Consider the following 20,686-nt stretch of genomic DNA (forward strand, 5'->3'; position numbering starts at 1 on the left):
TTCCACTGTATAATGATTCCTAGAGACCATGTATCTCATAATATTATCCTTCTTATAATGTGGCAACCACAACTTGTACATTTTCCCTCTTAAATGGTGCATTTAAAACTCCTGGTACAATATAACCCAATATATTATTTATCTTATTAATATATTTTGTGCACTGTGTAAGTGAATAAGACAATGATAAAGAGTTAGGGTGCAGTGGTAGCGCTGCTGCCTCGCAGTAAGGAGACCCGGGGTCGCTTCCTGGGTCCTCCCTGCGTGGAGTTTGCATGTTCTCCCCATGTCTGTGTGGGTTTCCTCCAGGTGCTCCGGTTTCCTCCCACAATCCAAAGACATGCAGGTTAGGTGGATTGGCGATTCTAAATTGGCCCTAGTGTGTGCTTGGTGTGTGGGTGTGTTTGTGTGTGTCCTGTGGTGGGTTGGCACCCTGCTCAGGATTGGTTCCTGCCTTGTGCCCTGTGTTGACTGGGATTGGCTCCAGCAGACCCCCGTGACCCTGTATTCGGATTCAGCGGGTTAGACAATGGATGCATGGATGGATAAAGAGTTAGGGAGCCAGCCTGGACACTCCATATCATTGGACTGTAAAAAAATAAAAACACACAGTAATAGTAGAGATGTCTTTTCAGATGCGTGTTCACAAAAATGGAGAAGGTTCCGGTTTTGAGTGCTTCTGGCAGGAAGAGGCGGGTCCAGGTGACTGGATACTGGAAGTGACGTCAGAGGTGTTATAGCCATCAATCATCCAGTCTGCAGGGGCAGGTAGAGAAAAACGTATTAGGACACAGCGGTAGAATTACAGTTACTAGAGCCCTTCACCTGTCCCCAGTGCCCAAGTGTGTGACAACTGTCTACTTAAAACAGTAAATCCTTCAGGAATTTCCAGTCTTTCTCTTAATTTTAATTTTGTAAGTCCAGAGGCTCAACTATATTTAACTTTTTATATTTTGTGTAAGACTCCTTTAAAAACTCAACTTTAAAGGAATACTCCACACAACAATGATTTTCTGATTTTTATTAACCCAATGTAGTTTGTAGTGAGAAACATTTTTAATCTCACAGTTTTATTCAGAATGAAATAAAAGAAGTTTATGGTATAAAACAAGACAAAACAGACCAATGCTGTACAATGGCAAATGATGTGAAAAACATTCATGGAAAAAAGGATTAAAAGGATGCTCGTGTTGCATAATTCACATGCCAGTTACGCAGTCATGTGCTTAAAATGTGCAAAACGCATGATTCTAAAATATTGTTAAACAGATTCTTCAGGAAAAATCAGCACACATTATAAGCAGTAAATGCAATTCACATGGAATTATCTTTTTGAACTGAAGATAAGACTAAACCAATGAATGAGGGAGAGAGGTGATTCTTCAACTCAAAAAGGCAATTCCATGTGACTTGTGTTTCCTGTTTACGATGTACATTGATTTTTCCGGAAGTATTTTAGCAAAAAATGCATGAGTTGGACATCTTTTAAACATACAGCTAATAACAGATTATGCAATATGTGTAACACCAGTAATGGCGCACTGCACGAATACACTTGACTTATAGTTTTCGTCCTCTTTCTCTGTACGTTTAGCATTCATTTGCTCAGAGGTTGATGTGCTTGCTGCTTCCTGAGCAGCTCTTCTTTTCTCCACCCTAGCGGCCCGATTCTTCTCTTCTTCCATCTTTTCGCGTTTAAACTGATTAAGTCAGTTTTTGTGTTGCAATTACTTAATATGTTTTCCTTAATTTTTTACTTAAGTTGGCACTTAAGTCTTCAATCTGCCTCAAGAATGATTTAAGATATGAAGAGGTAGAGGAAGTGATGGCAAAGGTGGTAGAGATTGAGTACGGCGCCCGTCTGCCCTGTGCTGAGAGTTGATTCTACAATAAAATAAAATAAAAATAAAAAGTGGAATAAAAATCATCAGCCTGAAAGTGGACAGTAGAGGTCACGTAGTATATGTGTACCAAATTTCAGGTCAATAGGTCAAACAGTTTGAGAGATAAAGTTGATTTAAAATCTTGGACAGACAAACAGACAGCCACGGTAGCGTATTATATATAAGGATGATTTTATTTTTCCTTTTTCCTTGGATGCTTTTCACATTGTTTGATGTTGTACAAACTTACTCACCACTGGCTTGTTATATCAAAGTTGTTTTTTTCTCTATTCTGCATGAAAACATGAGATGTATTTTTTTTCTTGGTCATCACAAGCTATATGGGATATTTAACATATAAATAATACCATTTTTGGATGGAGTATTCCTTTAACTAAAAAGTGTTTTGTACCCTAACACATTGTTTTTTTCTCTTTTCAAGTCAAGTCTACACAGTATTTGCTGGATGTCTGCCTCTTGCAATTGTATGATAAATATTACACGAGGGAACTACTTTTTTTTTTACATTTGGAAGACACCAAAATAATCAAAATTTTATTACAAATGGAACACATATAGGTTAAGTGAAATATTCAAGTACAAACATTGAGGCAGATGCACAGATCGAACAGGCAGTCTTACAGCTTTAAGTCCAAGCTACACGATGCACTTGAAGAGCCACGTCTGATATACTGTGGGCAGTTTTGGTGCCCCATATAACAAGGCAAACTGATACTAAGCAGCTATATCGAAAAGACTGACCTGATCTTGTCAGAAACTGTCTTAATAGAAATCTAATACAAATAGTATTTGAGGAAAGAAAAACGAGTTGCGTACTCAGTAATGATTTCTGTTTATGAAAGGTGCATGTTCACTATAATTGTGCTTAAAAGAGTTTATGCCATAACCCAGATAAATTCTAATTTGTTTTTGCACTTCTTTACCTCCTCACAACTAACACATTGAAACGTTTGGTTCCCACATATAGCCAAAACACTTAACTTTAAAATCGTTCAATCTAAAATCCAGTTTCATAACTTTTTATACCGTTGCATTATTTCAAATTAACTGTGTATTCCCGTACATACAAAGTACAGTATATGTGTATTTTAAGGCCATTTGATGTAAAAAAAATCTAAAAAATAAATACAACTGCACACAAGCGATGGCTTTCATTTGCGCAAATTGTGTGAATAGAAATAATTATTAATTTAAGAAGGTATTATAGCTTGAAAGTCTGTGCCTTTAAAGTGCATGTACTGTAATCTGACAGACTGCGTGTGTGCGTCTGTGTACCGTATATTAACGGAGGCAGCTTTCGCTTTGCATGTTAGCGGAGAATGCTGTTGCGCGCACGGTTTTTAGTGGAGCTTGCTTTCCGTAGACCGGGTCGCTTTTCAAATAATAGTGAGCGTCCTACGTTGCTCATCTGGCTGGATGCTCCGACTGCTGCGCGTTGTGGTGAAATCAGCAAACCGTACGGAATTACTGTTCTTACGCACTGAAAACGCATGAAGGTTAATCCCGATTTTCCTTTTTCCAGTCTTTTTAAAATATAAAGTGACGCGTTTATTTGGGGGTTTCATATTTACTGCCTCCTCCCCCGTCCCTCTCCCTCTCTCTCTCTCACTCACTCACTCTCTCTCTCTCTCTCTGTCTGTCTCTCGCTCTCTCTCTTTTTTTTTAATCACGCCAGTGCTCCGGCTGAAAGGAGTCGTTTTCAGGATGCTGTCTCCAGGTTCTTACAGCGTGGAGCTCATCAGTGGATTTTTTCCACTTAAATTTATTATCTAGCCTCCTACGGGAATAATAAATTATTTGATTCTCACAATAAGAGCACCAGCACGAGGACGTGGATAAAAAGGTAAGAGCCTTGCGTTTTTATCTTAAATATTTTGTAAATTCTTAGCACTTTCCAAGCGTATTTCACCCTTTTATGTTATACGTTGACCTTTCCTAGTATGTAATAAAACCCAGTTTTTTTCTGCATTACAAAGAATGCCCATTATGTATTAACTAAATCCGTTTTCGGAAATGAATTATTTTTTGCGCTTACGGGCCTGCAGCTATTTGCAATACAACCTAAAGCAGTTGAACGATTTACACTTCGCTGGGCGGCGTGTCTTTCTACTCTCTAGGATAACCTGAATGACATCTCAAATGCGGGGAGCTTACGAGCAATGATTGCGGATAAAATAAGTAAATGTGTGGCACGGGTTGGAAATAATTCCATAAGAAGGCATACGATTGGCGTTCAAAGGCAGCATTCCTCGCTATAGATATGGGGGCGGGGGTGCACAACATTATAATGCTAAACGGATCGTCTTTATAGCTAGCTTTAGAATCTTCTTTTTCAACGAGTCAGGTTTATACACCGAACGGTCCCAGTCTGATATGTTGTGAAGTGAAAGGATGCTTTTGCATTTGCTGCTTCACAGGAATTGTCTTTATCGTTTTCACAGAGACTGCAGCGTAGGTTTGACAGCTCTAGCTCATTTTTCCTAACGGGGTAGTTGTCAAATATTTTATTTCTATATTGCCTTTAATCGATAACGAAAAACAAATTAGAATGCCGTAAGTGGCAAAGATCAAATTAATTAAACACCTTTGATTAATAAATCAGATTAATAAAACACCTCTGATGTTTTAACTAGTGCAGGTAAACGTGCACTTTTTAAATTATTTCATTAAAGTTTGCAATGCACATTTCATTGAATAGAATAGTTTATAAAGAGACCGTGCACAATTACTTATAAAACAAAATATGAAGTTTTTACCCTTGCTACACTCCGTTATATCAAAAACTGACTGTTTCTAAGTATTAAGTTATTTTCTGCAGTTTCTCACTTCCCTCTACAAGTACAGTGATGCCTCGTACTTCGAACTTAATTCGTTTCAGAAGCCCGTTTGAACTCTCAATTGTTCAAAGTCCGAATCAATTTTCCCCTTTCGAAATAATGTAAAGTGAATTTATTCGTTGCCAGACGCTAAACAATAACCATTTCGTTAAACTTAAACAGCAAATACGCACAATTTAAGGTAGAAATAACATCATTAAATGCCCTAAATAAATCATTCAAACTTTAAATAAAATCCATAAAAACTGTAATAAAATTAAAATTGCATTTACTGTACCTTAGTGAGGAGTGGTGATGTCCTGTGTGGCTGGTGGAGAGGAAGAGAAAGGCTACTCTTTGGAAGGGGAGTCACCTTCCATAAACATGCCCAATAATTGTACTTAGTGGTAAGTTCCTCTTTCATCTTGTGGTGGACTCTGGCCGGGATGCCCTGACCATGGAAGGACCTGGAAGAGAGTATTTCCAGGACAGTTTCTCCCCCGGGCCGACAGAGGGCAGTCCCCTTGGTTTCCAGTGGGGCCGCAGGTCATGAGCATGCGAGCTCAACCCTGTCGGGGCTCATTGTCACTGCCAGAGGGCACATAGACATTTCCAGGGCCTTATTTGGCCATGGTTCCACCACACGTTGAAGTGTGGCCAGAAAAAGCTCTATAAAGGGAGCCAGTCACCACCACTCAATGGCCAGAATCAGGAGGAAGAGGACAAAGCCTGAAAAGGAGTGGAGGTGGATGGACTGGCGGCAAGAAGGGACTGTGTTGTGTCGTGTTGTGTCTTGGTGCTGGAGATTTGTGCACTTTGCCCTGTAAATAAACCATGTGCTGGGTGTTAAACCTGTCACCTTCCCATCTGTGTCACGGTTGGCTTCACAACCTCAATCTTTGATACTACAACCTTTGTATTAGGCCTCGTTGCTTCCACAGTCTTTTTGGATGTCATGATTAATTGGTAGGAGTTATACAGTGGTGTGAAAAACTATTTGCCCCCTCCTACAGTGGTGTGAAAAACTATTTGCCCCCTTCCTGATTTCTTATTCTTTTGCATGTTTGTCTCACAAAATGTTTCTGATCATCAAACACATTTAACCATTAGTCAAATATAATACAAGTAAACACAAAATGCAGTTTTTAAATGATGGTTTTATTATTTAGGGAGAAAAAATCCAAACCTACATGGCCCTGTGTGTAAAAGTAATTGCCCCCTTGTTAAAAAATAACCTAACTGTGGTGTATCACACCTGAGTTCAATTTCCGTAGCCACCCCCAGGCCTGATTACTGCCACACCTGTTTCAATCAAGAAATCACTTAAATGGGAGCTGCCTGACACAGAGAAGTAGACCAAAAGCACCTCAAAAGCTAGACATCATACCAAGATGCAAAGAAATTCAGGAACAAATGAGAACAGAAGTAATTGAGATCTATCAGTCTGGTAAAGGTTATAAAGCCATTTCTAAAGCTTTGGGACTCCAGCGAACCACAGTGAGAGCCATTATCCACAAATGGCAAAAACATGGAACAGTGGTGAACCTTCCTAGGAGTGGCCAGCCGACCAAAATAACCCCAAGAGCGCAGAGACGACTCATCCGAGAGGTCACAAAAGACCCCAGGACAATGTCTAAAGAACTGCAGGCCTCACTTGCCTCAATTAACGTCAGTGTTCACGACTCCACCATAAGAAAGAGACCGGGCAAAAACGGCCTGCATGGCAGATTTCCAAGACGCAAACCACTGTTAAGCAAAAAGACCATTAGGGCTCGTCTCAATTTTGCTAAGAAACATCTCAATGATTGCCAAAACCTTTGGGAAAATACTTTGTGGACTGATGAGACAATAGTTGAACTTTTTGGAAGGCAAATGTCCCGTTACATCTGGCGTAAAAGGAACCCAGCATTTCAGAAAAAGAACATCATACCAACAGTAAAATATGGTGGTGGTAGTGTGATGGTCTGGTGTTGTTTTGCTGCTTCAGGACCTGGAAGGCTTGCTGTGATAGATGGAACCATGAATTCTACTGTCTACCAAAAAATCCTGAAGGAGCATGTCCGGCCATCTGTTCGTCAACTCAAACTGAAGCGATCTTGGGTGCTGCAACAGGACAATGACCCAAAACACACCAGCAAATCCACCTCTGAATGGCAGAAGAAAAACAAAATGAAGACTTTGGAGTGGCCTAGTCAAAATCCTAACCTGAATCCAATTGAGATGCTATGGCATGACCTTAAAAAGGCGGTTCATGCTAGAAAACCCTCAAATAAAGCTGAATTACAACAATTCTGCAAAGATGAGTGGGCCAAAATTCCTCCAGAGCGCTGTAAAAGACTCATTGCAAGTTATTGCAAACGCTTGATTGCAGTTATTGCTGCTAAGGGTGGCCCAACCAGTTATTAGGTTCAGGGGGCAATTACTTTTTCACACAGGGCCATGTAGGTTTGGATTTTTTCTCCCTAAATAATAAAAACCATCATTTAAAAACTGCATTTTGTGTTTACTTGTGTTATATTTGACTAATGGTTAAATGTGTTTGATGATCAGAAACATTTTGTGTGGCAAACATGCAAAAGAATAAGAAATCAGGAAGGGGGCAAATAGTTTTTCACACCACTGTATATATAATTAAACACACCAAAAATAAAGTAAAAATCCATCAGCGTAACACAAAAAATGCTTTCACAGGGAGAGTGAGAGAGAACTTGGGCAAACAACAGATTACATTTACACTCAAACTCCAGATCAAATGTCTCTCAAATTTAGCGATGGAACTCTGGAACAAAGTCAAGAATTGTTAGAAGTATGAGATGCCACTGTATTTGCTTTTTAATGGGATATTTTTTATTTATTTTTAGATCTGGCGGCACAGTGGTAGTTCTGCTGCCTTGAAAGAAAGAGACCTGAGTTCACATCCTGGTTCCTTTCTGTTGGGTTGTTTGCATGCAGTCTGTGTGGTCTTCCTTTCGGTACTCCGGTTTCCTCCCACAATCCAAAGACATGCAAGTTAGGTGGACTGGCAACATTAATTTGGCCTGTGTTCACCCTGCGATGGACACGCACCCTGTCCAGGGATTGTTTCTGTGTTTTGTCTTATGTTTGCTGGGATAAGCGTCATCTTCCCCACAGGCCTACATAGGATTAAGAAGGTTTATAAAATGGATGGATTGCAAATGCAACTTTACATTGTATTTTGTGTGCGCGATACCTTTATTGCACCATTTGCACTTCAACACAGTTAATCTACATGAAGCCAAGCATACTTGAGCCTGGATGGGAGACCATCTAGTAAAAGCTTGGGTTGCTCCTGGAAGAGGTATTGGTGAGGGTAGCTGGGTTGCTTACCTTGTGGTCCGTGTATGGATCCCTAACGCCCCAATGGAGTGACGGATATGCTGTGCTGTAAGAACTGATGCACGTCCTTCGGATGAGATGTAAAAACTGAGGTCCTGACTGTCTGTGGCCTGGACATCCTTTGAAAAGAGTAGAATGTATCCTGCTGTCTAGGCTAAACTGCCCACCATGTTTGGCCTCTTAATCATCCCCAGTCTCTTATTGGCTAACTTTCTTTCTCTCCCCTTCACCACCAGTGTTGAGCATACTGGCGCATGAATGGCTGCCGTCACATCATCCAGGTGGATGCTGCCCATTAGTGGTAGTTGAAGAGGCTCCCCGTTCTCTGTGTAAAGCACAGTGAGGGTCTTGAAAAGCGATATATAAACGCAATGCGTTCTTCTTCTTCTACGGTTATTAAATAAAACAAGTCACTTAACCTGCTTGTGTGTAGGTGTGCCCTATGACGGAATACTGTCCTGTTCAGGATTAGTTCTTGTCTTGCCCCTTTTTGCTGCTGAGCCCTAGCTTTATTACAGTTGTAAAATTGGATTAAGTAGCTTTAGAACATTGATCAATAGACAAAGAAGTTGAACAGTACCTCCTAGGAACATGGTGTTCGTATGGCCTGTAATGAATGCTCCTTTAACCAGGTAGACATTTAATTTCCTTAATAAAAAGCACAAGCACAACTCGGAGGATCATATGGGTGTTGTAGCAATAAAAATGATTTGCTCTGCAGGTTATTTCAGTTTCTCTCTACATAACTGGGAAGCACTCTTTATGCTTGATGAGGATTTCAATTGAAAACTATCCCCTATGCAAAAAGAAATTAACCCATGCCAATTAATTTGAGTTGTGAAGGAAATGTAAGGACGTAATTAGTAAATATTAATCAAGCAGCCTGAACAGAAATATATTTAATAATGACATTTAAAAAATACAGACACCTACAACACACAGAAACACAAAAGTAAGGAAGCTTGTGCTGCTTTCATGTCAAATTAGATACCTCGGAGAAATGATTTAGCAACTGGGAGCGACAACTTGGAAGTCTTCATGTGGTATGAACTCATTAGGACCACCCTCTCGATCTGCCTGAGTGCTCAACAATGTCTTCATTTGGGGGAGGGTGTTCAGAGATCATTTGGCTTGTGCATCACCCAATGTTTCAATTCATTTTTTATGTTTTGTATTTAGATTTCTTTATTTCAGAAACTGTTGCTGGATATTTCTAGAACTTATTATGTTTAGTGTCTGCTTAGGTTCTTTTATGTATTTAAATTTCACCTGTTTTATTTCTGTATCGGTAAATCCTTATAATAATGGTCAAAACCTGACGTCAGAAAATCACTGTGTAAGGTTAGATAACATCCATCCATCCATTTTCTAACCCGCTGAATCCAAATACAGGGTCACGGGGGTCTGCCGGAACCAATCCCAGCCAACACAGGGCACAAGGCAGGAGCCAATCCTGGGCAGGGTGCCAACCCACCGCAGGACACACACAAACACCAAGCGCACACTATGGCCAATTTAGAATCGCCAATCCACCTAACCTGCATGTCTTTGGACTGTGGGAGGAAACCGGAGCACCCGGAGGAAACCCACGCAGACACGGGGAGAACATGCAAACTCCACGCAGGGAGGACCAGGGAAGCGAACCCGGGTCTCCTAACTGCGAGGCAGCAGTGCTACCACGCGCCACCCCCTCTTTTGTAAGTTGCTTTGGATAAAAACATCTGCCAAGCAAATAAATGTAAATGTAAATGAAGGTTTCAGAAAGAGCCTTTTATCTATTGAGATCCATAACAAGGTTCATAATACTAGACATTAAAGACTTCTGCCTGGTCCACATATTGGGGACTCTTTCAAAGCCCAAAGCAGACACGGGGAGAACATGCAAACTCCACGCAGGGAGGACCCAGGAAGCGAACACGGGTCTCCTAACTGCGAGGCAGCAGTGCTACCACTGCGCCACCGTGCCGCCTCTTAGATAACATTGATTTCTTTTAATTTAAGTAGAGTATTGTGGTAAGTTAGGCTGCAGCGATTGAACAAAATATCACAAAAAATCGTTAATGCCAATAAAAATGTAAGTTACATATTTATTATCCATAACTGTTGCGACAGACACATTTCTTGTTTCAATACCATAGGTCATTGATTGGGAAAATCTGGATCTGCAGATATTTCAGAAGTCTCTCAAGTTGAATTGTAAACTCTAGTGGTGGTGTGAATGTTTTTACTTAATGTTATGAGATCATATTTGCAATTTTGTTGATGCACCATCAGTGTGGTGTTAGCATTACTGGAGGCTGGACCTGCTGTCATAACAAATCCAGGTAACCCTCATAAAGTTACATTTCTGTTTTTGTTGTCAACTTCAGAATACTTAAGTCAGCAGGACTGGCGATCGCCTAGGGTGGACATATTTTGGGGCTGCTTTCGGTTAAGTATATTAAATGTTACATTGCATATTTATTGACATCTAGCCTGTGATTTCTCTTGCTGTACCCCCATTCCTGACACACCCCCTACTTTGATGTGACATTTGTGTACGACTTGCATGGACCTCTACGGGGGGGGCCTACTGGTGAAATACCAAGGGGACCCCATCACCCACACCCCTGATCAACTCTCTTCGATCTGACATTTGTATACAACCTTTATGAAATTCTACCAGGGACCTACCAATGGGACCCTATCTCTCTACACCCAGATCACTGCCCTGCTTTTTGATCTGACATTTGTGTACAACTCTTGTGAAACTCTATGGGGGACCCTCCCTCACCTCAGAAATTGCCATTAATATTCCATAGTTTGTGTGCAACAGTTACACTTTTGCCTAGAGCAGCAAAAAATGCAGTGTAACAGGCAGTGTAGGGTAGTGGCTAAGGCTTTGGAACTGCAAACTCCTGAGCTTGTGGGTTCAAATCCCGCTACTGACACTGTGTGACAATGAGCAAGTCACCTCACCTGCCTGTGCTCCAGTTGGAATACCACAAAGAAGAGTAACCAAATGTATCATAAGTTTTGTAAGTCACCTTGGATAAAGGCGTCAGCCAAATAGGTAAAAAGCAAGAGCTGTCACTGTACCAAATAACTTAGTATTTAATAGGGGTGTGACGAGACGCTTTTCCCATGAGACAAGACGAGACGTCTAGACTTTTTTTTTAAAGAAATCCTCAATGTTTAAATATATAGCAAAAATAGCCTTTTATTTAACTGAAAAACACAAAATGCAAAAAAATGCATGTCCATTTTGAAATCAACTTTATGAAATAAAACTTCTATTTTGATGAATGATATGCAGTAATAACATGTAAACACTGCAAAATATTTTGCCACAAACTGACAGGCAATTAATTGCACAATAAAATTAAATAGTATAAATAAAAATAAATAATAAACAAAACAAATATTCCTTTACGTGCAATTAACCATAATTAGTGTAACTATCAAAGTAGTGCTGTCTTAAAACTCAGATTGCAAAACAATGAACAAAATTTTCTTAAGCATGGAAAAAGCGCTAAGACCTAGGTAATGAGGTAATGACCTATACAGAACAGCCTAAGATATGGTCATGATCTTTTTTTAAGAATATAAGCATGTCTACATTTTCTGGGAGCAATTGTGACCTCTGGACAGTAACTATGTCTCCTGCAGTTGAAAAGACACGCTCACTTGGAACAGAGGTCGCCGGAAATGGAAAGATATTCTTTGACAAGTGGAGAAAGCAAAGAATATTTGGAGCTATTTTCTCTCCACCATGTCAGAGGGCAGCAACTAAGTGGGATAGATGCCTCTCTTCTGTAAAGTTCAGTTTCCCTCTCAATTCCTTTGCTGGGCTGTTCTGTCTTCGAGAAAGAGTCCCCTAGCAGATCCTCAAGTGCTGTCTTCTTGGAAGCAGGTTCCTATTCTGACTCCGCTCCGCCTTTAGCTTCAAGAGCCCCCTCGCCCCCAATGTGTGGAAAAATGAGCTGATGCCTCTTCCTTGCACTCCATACTCTTCTCATCTGTGGGCTTTTAAGCAGCAGAAACACTGGCTTTAACATTAGCAAGCAGCAAAGCAGTCCCCCTCTCTCTTTTAACACAAATACACTCACTCTGATGCTCTCGTGTTTACAACACACACACACAAACACCGCATGAACCTATTAAATCCATTAAAATTTGGTACCGGAAACATAAATCTTCTAGGGAAAAAAAAATCAAGTCAATGATACCTGGTTTTGCTGCAACTGTTCCACCCTTTTCTGTATTCTCTGAAAGACTGCCTCATGCTGGTTGTAGTCTAGCTGCGGTAGAGACTGGAATCTTGGGTCCAGCGCAGTGCTCTCCAGCAGGTGGTTGTATACATCCCACTGTATCTGCCTGAAATATTGCTGAGAATTGCTCTCTTTGTGTCGGCCACAGTGAGGGAATCACTGTCATTTGGTGCCATGTTTTGTTCTATCATGTTCTTCAGTGGCACGATGAGAGACACTGTGGGCCTCTTCTCTTCACACAAGACAGTGGTAGCTGTCTTTAAAGGATTCAGCAGCTTCACAAGAAATTTGGCATTGACAATGTCGCAGGTATCCAGTGTGTCAATGTTTCGGGCATTTTGTCTTATTTCTGGGCTGGTGAGCGCTGCTGCTATAGCAGCCTGCTGCTCCAGGTAACAAACCAGCGTATCCAATGATGAATTCCATCGCGTGGTGACGTCCATTATTAATTTGCGCGGTGGCAGTTGTAGCAGCTTCTGCTTAGACGTCAGTACCGCGGCAGCTGTCGAACTCCGGTGAAAAAAAGCAGTTACACGTCTGACCCGCCCGAGCAAATGAGCGACACGCGCAACACCGAGGCCAGCCAGCGAGATTTATTGTGTGCGCGAAGCATTTGATGTGCGGCTCAAATGTGCCTCATGCACAGCCACATCCATATTACGCGTATTGTCTGTTACAATAGTGATGCAATGGTTTGGCCCCACTGTGGTATCAGCTTCTTGTAAAACTTCAGCGACGTTTGCCCCTTTTTGTGATTCAAAAAGTGGGCGCGTCTGCAGTACAAAATGTACCATTTCCCAATTACTGTTGATAATGTGGGCTGTAATTGTGATTTAGCTCTGTGTACACCTCGAAGTCCAACCGTCAGTAGTTATGGCGATGGTTTCTGCCTCTTTCAGAGCCTGTACAACGTTTACCTTGCACTCCTTGTAGAGGGTCGGGACCACCGTGCGAGTAAAATGTGCGTGTGACGGGATGGCATACTTTGGTTCCAGTGTGTGGATGAGTCGCCGAAATCCCAGATTTTCCACCAAAGAAAATGGTCTCATATCGGCTGCAATGAAAACGCCGATGTCTCTTGTTATTGCTGTGGCTCTTGCATTGGATGGTGGAAGTTTAGTTGCAAAGGCATTTGTTATGGTTGTTTGCCCTTTCATGCGAACTGAATTGCTTTCTGTTTTCTTCACAGGTGCAGCTTTTAGTAACGAGCATTGGTTGTTTTCTAAATGCTTTTGCATAGTGCTTGTGTTAGCAGAGGTGTACGGTATTAATTTCTTACAGTGTTTGCAAATTGTCTTTGTCTTGTCTGTCATTTTTTCGCCGTTTCTTATTTCCACAAGGAATCCAAAATGTTGCCACACCAACGATTTAAATGTCGCAGGCGCATCTTCTCTCCTTACTTCTCCCTCACACTCCATCATGCCAATAACACAAGAATATTGTCATGTTCTCGTGAGACAAATCTGATCTCGTGAGATCTCGTACCACGAGATCTCATCACACTACTAGTATTTAATATAGGCATTTCATAGAAAAAAGAATTACCATTTTAGATTGAATCCTGTTTAACTTCTGTGTCGAGATAATGTTGAAACTTTAAGCATGTGACATGGCCTAGTAAGGTAATGTTTAGGTATTGGCGACGGTATTGCAGGTCAGACTACAAGGTTGTAACTTTGGTTCCCACCTCTTGAGCACCACCTTGAGCAGTTCACTTATTATAACTGTACTTCAGTTTTGAAAATACTGTATGAGTGTAATTTTGTACAGTGACCTGATATATAATCTTTACAGACACCTGCCAAATAAATTTGAGTGATAGTAATGACTTAGGAAGTAAGCTTACAATGGTATACTGAAAATGAGGACATAATAGTATAGGGTTCATAAGGTTAAACAGAGGCTGCATTATGGATGACCATTCTTGTACTTAAAGTCTTCAACCGTCCTGTAATTTTACTTTAAACACTATTAAAACTACAGTGTTATTTCATGTTGACTTTTTTTTTTGACAGGGTGAGGAAAAGATCCGTGCAACTCCACTTTCATGCAGCAGTAAAAATATTAATTCCTCCAAAGAACGTATGGATTCTTGGCTTTGAAAATTTTTTTAGTAAACGGAAAAAATAAGCAGCGCACTATATGAAGTCAAGCTGAATATACAACGAATTTAGAAAGTATACTGTACAGACCCATCCACTAATTTAAAATCTTGTAATGTTACAGACTTGTTGTAAAATCATTTGAATTAACACTAAATACTCCAGAATAACAAATCTGAAACATAATTTTTAAGTTTTGCAAATTTATTAAGAAAATCCAAAACTGAAATATCCCATTGGCACAAGTTTTAAGACTCTTTACTCAGCACACAGTTGAAGTGGTTCCAGCATGGAGTCTTTTTGGGTCTGACACAACAAGCTTCACATACCTAAAGTTTTTTGTATTTCCTGACGTTCTTCTCTGCAGATCCTCTTAAGCTCTGTCAGGTTGGGTGGAGACCATCAATGGACAGCTATTGTCAGGTCTCTTCTGAGATTCTGAATTAGTTTCAAGTCCATGCTTTAACTGGGCAACTTAAAGACATTTTCCATAGCCGCCCCTAAGCCACTCCTATGTTGTCTTTGCTTTGTGCTTGACGGTGAACCTTCATCCCAGTCTGAGGTCCAGGGTGCAGAATGTCTGCTCCGTTCAGCATTCACTCAGCTCTCTACTTTCTCAGTCTTTGCTGCTGAAACACAGCCACACAGCATGATGATGCCACCACCAATGCTTTACTGGTGGAGTGGTATTTCACAGGTGATGAGCGTTGCTTCCGACATGGCACTAATTCTGGTTTCATTAGATCAGAGAATCTTGTTTCTCACAGTCTGAGAGGTCTTTAGGTACATTTTTGAAAACTCTAAATGGGCTTTAATATGTCTTTAACTGAATAGAGGCTTCTATCTGGCTACTCTATCATAAAGCACATATTGGTGGTTTATCTTGTGAAAGTTTCTCTCATCTCCACACATGTTCTCTGGACCTCCGCCAGAGTGACTGTTGGGTTCTTGGTCTCCTCCCTTACCATGACCCTTCTCCCAACGATTGCTCTGTTTGGCTAGTATCAAGCTCTAGAAAGATTCAAGGTTGTTCTAAACTATTTCCATTTAAGAAGAGCTTGGGATCTTTTAATTCTGCAGGATTTTTTTTGTACCCTTCTTCAGATCTGTGCCTCAACACAATCCTGTCTGTAAGCTCTGCAGGCAATTCCTTCAACCTCATGGCTTAGATTTTGCTGTGATACACAACTATAAGGTTGACTCTGGGATCTCGTAAAAACGTGAATATGTTTTCTAATCAGTCCAGTTAGTTGAATTGACCACATGAATTGAAATGATTTTAGCACAAGACTGCAAGATAGCAAAATGAAAAAAATGAAGGGTAAGAATACTTATGAGTCCACTATACACTCACCTAAAGGATTATTAAGAACACCTGTTCAATTTCTCATTAATGCAATTATCTAATCAACCAATCACATGGCAGTTGCTTCAATGCATTTAGGGGTGTGGTCCTGGTCAAGACAATCTCCTGAACTCCAAGCTGAATGTCAGAATGGGAAAGAAAGGTGATTTAAGCAATTTTGAGCGTGGCATGGTTGTTGGTGCCAGACAGGCCGGTCTGAGTATTTCACAATCTGCTCAGTTACTGGGATTTTCACGCACAACCATTTCTAGGGTTTACAAAGAATGGTGTGAAAAGGGAAAAACATCCAGTATGTGGCAGTCCTGTGGGCGAAAATGCCTTGTTGATGCTAGAGGTCAGAGGAGAATGGGTCGACTGATTCAAGCTGATAGAAGAGCAACTTTGACTGAAATAACCACTCGTTACAACTGAGGTATGCAGCAAAGCATTTGTGAAGCCACAACACGCACAACCTTAAGACGGATGGGCTCAAACAGCATAAGACCCCACCGGGTACCACTCATCTCCACTACAAATAGGAAAAAGAGGCTACAATTTGCACAAGCTCACCAAAATTGGACAGTTGAAGACTGGAAAAATGTTGCCTGGTCTGATTTCTGTTGAGACATTCAAATGGTAGAGTCAGAATTTGGCGTAAACAGAATGAGAACATGGATCCATCATGCCTTGTTACCACTGTGCAGGCTGGTGGTGGTGGTGTAATGGTGTGGGGGATGTTTTCTTGGCACACTTTAGGCCCCTTAGTGCCAATTGGGCATCGTTTAAATGCCACGGGCTACCTGAGCATTGTTTCAGACCATGTCCATCCCTTCATGACCACCATGTAACCATCCTCTGATGGCTACTTCCAGCAGGATAATGCACCATGTCACAAAGCTCGAATCATTTCAAATTGGTTTCTTGAACATAACAATGAGTTCACTGTACTAAAATGGCCCCCACAGTCACCAGATCTCAACCCAGTAGAGCATCTTTGGGATGTGGTGGAACGGGAGCTTCGTGCCCTGGATGTGCATCCCAAAAATCTCCATCAACTGCAAGATGCTATCCTAACAATATGGGCCAACATTTCTAAAGAATGCTTTCAGCACCTTGTTGAATCAATGCCACGTAGAATTAAGGCAGTTCTGAAGGCGAAAGGGGGTCAAACACCGTATTAGTATGGTGTTCCTAATAATCCTTTAGGTGAGGGTATATTGATTTACAATACTTTAAAAATATTCTGAGAGAGGAATTTTAAATTTTTAAAAATATTTGGACCATGTTCAAATGATTCAATCGATTTTATAATCTTTCATGATATGGTCTTGGTTTTGTAATGAATCACTTTATTACTGTTATGATGAGGACTTTGTTTTGTTTTTGTTCGGCCTTTTTCTTGGGCTCTAAAAATAATAGAGATATTGTTGTACAGGTTTTAGAAGTCAAAGAAAATAAACTGTCAGACCACTTTTTGATTTAGAATGTTTTTGAAAATGTTATTTTTAAAATACTTATTCTTACCGTTAGGGAATCCATTCCTGGGAATTCTGGAATCCTGCATGTCATTCCCGGGAATCCCGACTTCCGGAAATGACACAGTGCACGGGCATCTCACATGTGAATGGTTTTAGAAGGAGCAACACTTATTTTTAATAAAACTACTGCAAAATGTTGACACCAGTAAAAGACTAACCTTAACTACAAGCAGTTCATGGTGTCATATAAGTACATGCATCTAGTTAGTTGCGGTAATAAGAACGTAGAAAGCACAATGTGTCGAGCGTGTGGTCGTCCAGGTGAAGCGCGCACCTTCATGCTGAGTACACCAGCCGCTGAGAAAGCACGCTCTGCCTCCACTGAAGGAGGCGACACAGTTGTGCAAAAAATGCTGCCAAACTCCGTCGTTTTTAAATTCGACAAACTCGACCGTTCCTATGAGGCTTTCAAACACAAACAACTGATGTTCTGAATGCCGAATGGACCAGAGCTCTGCTCCAGTTGGAAACTTGACACCAGCCTGTACTGTCAACAGCACATGCCACAGATGTCAATGAAGTCTGCCCCGTCCCTGCAATCGTATCTGCAGAGTGCAGACTCCTCCCAGTCCCCTGTGCTAAGCATTAGTGGGAGCTGGAAGACTGACTGCTGCTGGTCTGTTGTTGACTGAATTAATCGGCAACAAACTACACAGTGGGCCAAAAAACCGTGCCACTTAATTATTTTCAACTATAACTCTGTTATTTCTTGATCGATTTTTGTACTTTTACACGTTATATATGTGAGCTTGGCCGTTACCGTTCACCTGGGAATTACAGCAGTTTCATTCCCAGGAATGCGGGAATGAAAAATGTCTGGGAATCCCATGCTCCCGATTACTGGATTCCCTAATTGCCGTGCCATTTTGTTTTATTATGAGTTTTGCCATTGCTCTTTGAGATGCAGGGTTGCTGAGTTGTTTTTAGGCAGGGTGTTCAGTAGTTTGCAACATGTGGCGCATTTATCACGACAGTATAAAGCAGTGGTTCTTAAACTTTGTTTTCTTGCAATCCAGCTTTACTTTTTTTGTATCTTTGAGAGCCTGAAGCGCCGCCAGTCATTATCCCCTGTCTCCCTGGCAGAATCGCCGCCGATCACCATCTGGGCGTGGTCCTCCATTGAAAATCGCTACCGATATTGTCACCCGATTACTCTTGGCGAATCACAGGTGTGGGTCTGTTTGCTTAACCCTTTCCCATTGAGTACAATTGTCACAACTCTGTGACCAGAATTCGGATAACATGCAGCCCGTAGTTTAAGAACCTGTGGTATAAAGGTCAAAGTCATACACTTCCTAACTGTCCATGTTTGTGGATAAGTCAAAACAAACAAGCAAAAAAAACCCTTTGTCTTATTATTGTTAAGTTATCTGTGGTTATGACTTCTTTTCCGTTCCATGACTTTGATTTACGTTTAGTGTTCTGGCTTAGGGTATGTGAAAATTATGGTTTTTGACTCCCTCAACATATTTCTAATTCTCTAATCTTGTCTCATTCTCTGGCCACTGTTTATTTAATTTCTTCCTTCATGGGTTAAGACCATGACTTGCTATTATAATTACAATCTTTCTTACTTTCTGCTGCCACCGTATGCTATCAGTATAATTACAATTTGGATAACATAAGTAAAATGTTTTCTGTTGCTTTGCTTGTACTTACTGTACAATGTGAATATAACCAAAATAATTGAATTGTTGACAAACCGTAATTAAAGATAGTTTTGTGTTTCAACCATATAGTCATTTGAAAGGCAATTAATTCCTGAAACTGCTGTCAGCCACAAGGCATTTGTCATAGGGACTGCCCTCCCCAGAAGGCACTTCCTTAAATCATTAAAATTTGTTTATTTTCAAAATGTAAGGAATCCTGTGAAGCACTGTCCGTTCAGTACAGCAATAATTCAGAGCTGTTTTAAATCAAACAGTATCTTAAATTTAACCTTTTACTGAACATCCTACAAGGCCCTTAACCTGCAATTGCTCCATCCTGGGTATGATGTTAATCTGCATCCATCCCTGCATGTAGGCCAACCAACCTGCAGGGAAAAACTTGGGAGTTGGTGGCAGAATTGGCACTCCAGTCACCATAAAAAAAACCTCACACTGTTCCACTCCATCTGAACTAGTGTGCTGCTGAGGTATCACCCATTGCATGGCTATACTTTGGTCCTAACCTGGGATCCTGAGTTGGTTTGTCGTGTGGTGGGTATGGCAATGCACTGTATCAGTGTGTACTCCTAAAAAATAAGTTGCGTTTTGCTATGCTGATGCATTTAAAACATCTTCACCAAGTCCATATACTTTCTGATCACACATTTTACATTGACCACTTAAAATGTCTCATAACTCTCAGCTTTACAATCAGCTGCTCCACCACAGTAGTGCGTCTCAACCATTTTTGTGTTGTGTCCCACTTTTTCCCATGTAAGTGTCCCCCTTTGGTGAATCGAGCACGATAATCGGATCTTTTCCCTTCAAGTGTGCTAATTAGAGCTAGGATCAGAGGATCAAGCGCAATCCTCACCGTGGTGACCCAATGTGCGACTAACTCATGCCCCACTTCGTGATTCACTGCAAACCAAACCATTATAAACAATAGCAAATTGTGACCCAGTTACACAGCCTGCAACCCAAAAGAAGGTCATCACCCAGTGGTTGAGAAAAAGTTGCTGTAAAGCAGTGTTTGTTAAACTAAACCAGTTTGGGTCACAGGCATGTTTGTGATGGGTCACTATATGAGTTGTGTAATAAAATCAGATTTTTCAAGTTCTTCTAAGCACGACTTCCGTAATATGCCTCTTACTATTTAGTGTATTATTTATTGTGATCATGTGCAATCTGTGACGTCGTCTATAAACAACAAGTTGACACATCAGAGACAGCTTTTGTTTCTATGGTATAATATATAACAAATAGAGCTGTACCGATTGTATCGACTCAATATTGACATCAGCTGATATAGCAAGAAAATGGTACAATCTGCTATCCGTCGATTGTTAGAAATAACCTGATATTTAACGGCTGATTATTCCTATTGCAAAAACTTCTTCCATGAAGCTTCACCCTCCAAAGTTAGCAGGTAGAAAAATGTCTGTGGTGTGGGCTCACTTTAGGGTTTGTGCAGATGTCACTAGAAATACTATTTGCAAACGCAGAGACTGTGCATTTTCTTTATTAAGCTAATTTTAAGGTTGCCTACACTGAATAAAATTGACAGACCAGTGACTTTAAATGAGGGCAGTTACGGTAAGTTGAAAAATTACAGAATCAAGTAAAACACAGTGAACCAAGAGTTGGTATCATTTTAATATCAGGAAATAAATGCTTTTTGATTTTTCATATTTTCTGAATGTTATTTAATACATTTTCACAAAT

At 40.6% G+C, this 20,686-nt stretch overlaps 1 protein-coding gene across 1 annotated transcript in view; it reads left to right on the top strand.

The window, feature by feature from the left end:
• The first annotated feature begins 3,318 nt into the window (after positions 1-3,318).
• The window catches only part of LOC120538737 (spectrin beta chain, non-erythrocytic 4-like), a 461,881-nt gene continuing 444,513 nt past the window's right edge, over positions 3,319-20,686 (top strand). The window contains exons 1-2 of the mRNA XM_039768162.1: positions 3,319-3,400; positions 3,580-3,747. The gene's annotated coding sequence lies outside the window, so the exon portion shown is untranslated. The remainder of the gene's footprint in view (positions 3,401-3,579; positions 3,748-20,686) is intronic.

This window comes from Polypterus senegalus, chromosome 11, assembly GCF_016835505.1.
Source record: "Polypterus senegalus isolate Bchr_013 chromosome 11, ASM1683550v1, whole genome shotgun sequence".
NCBI lineage: Eukaryota > Metazoa > Chordata > Cladistia > Polypteriformes > Polypteridae > Polypterus > Polypterus senegalus.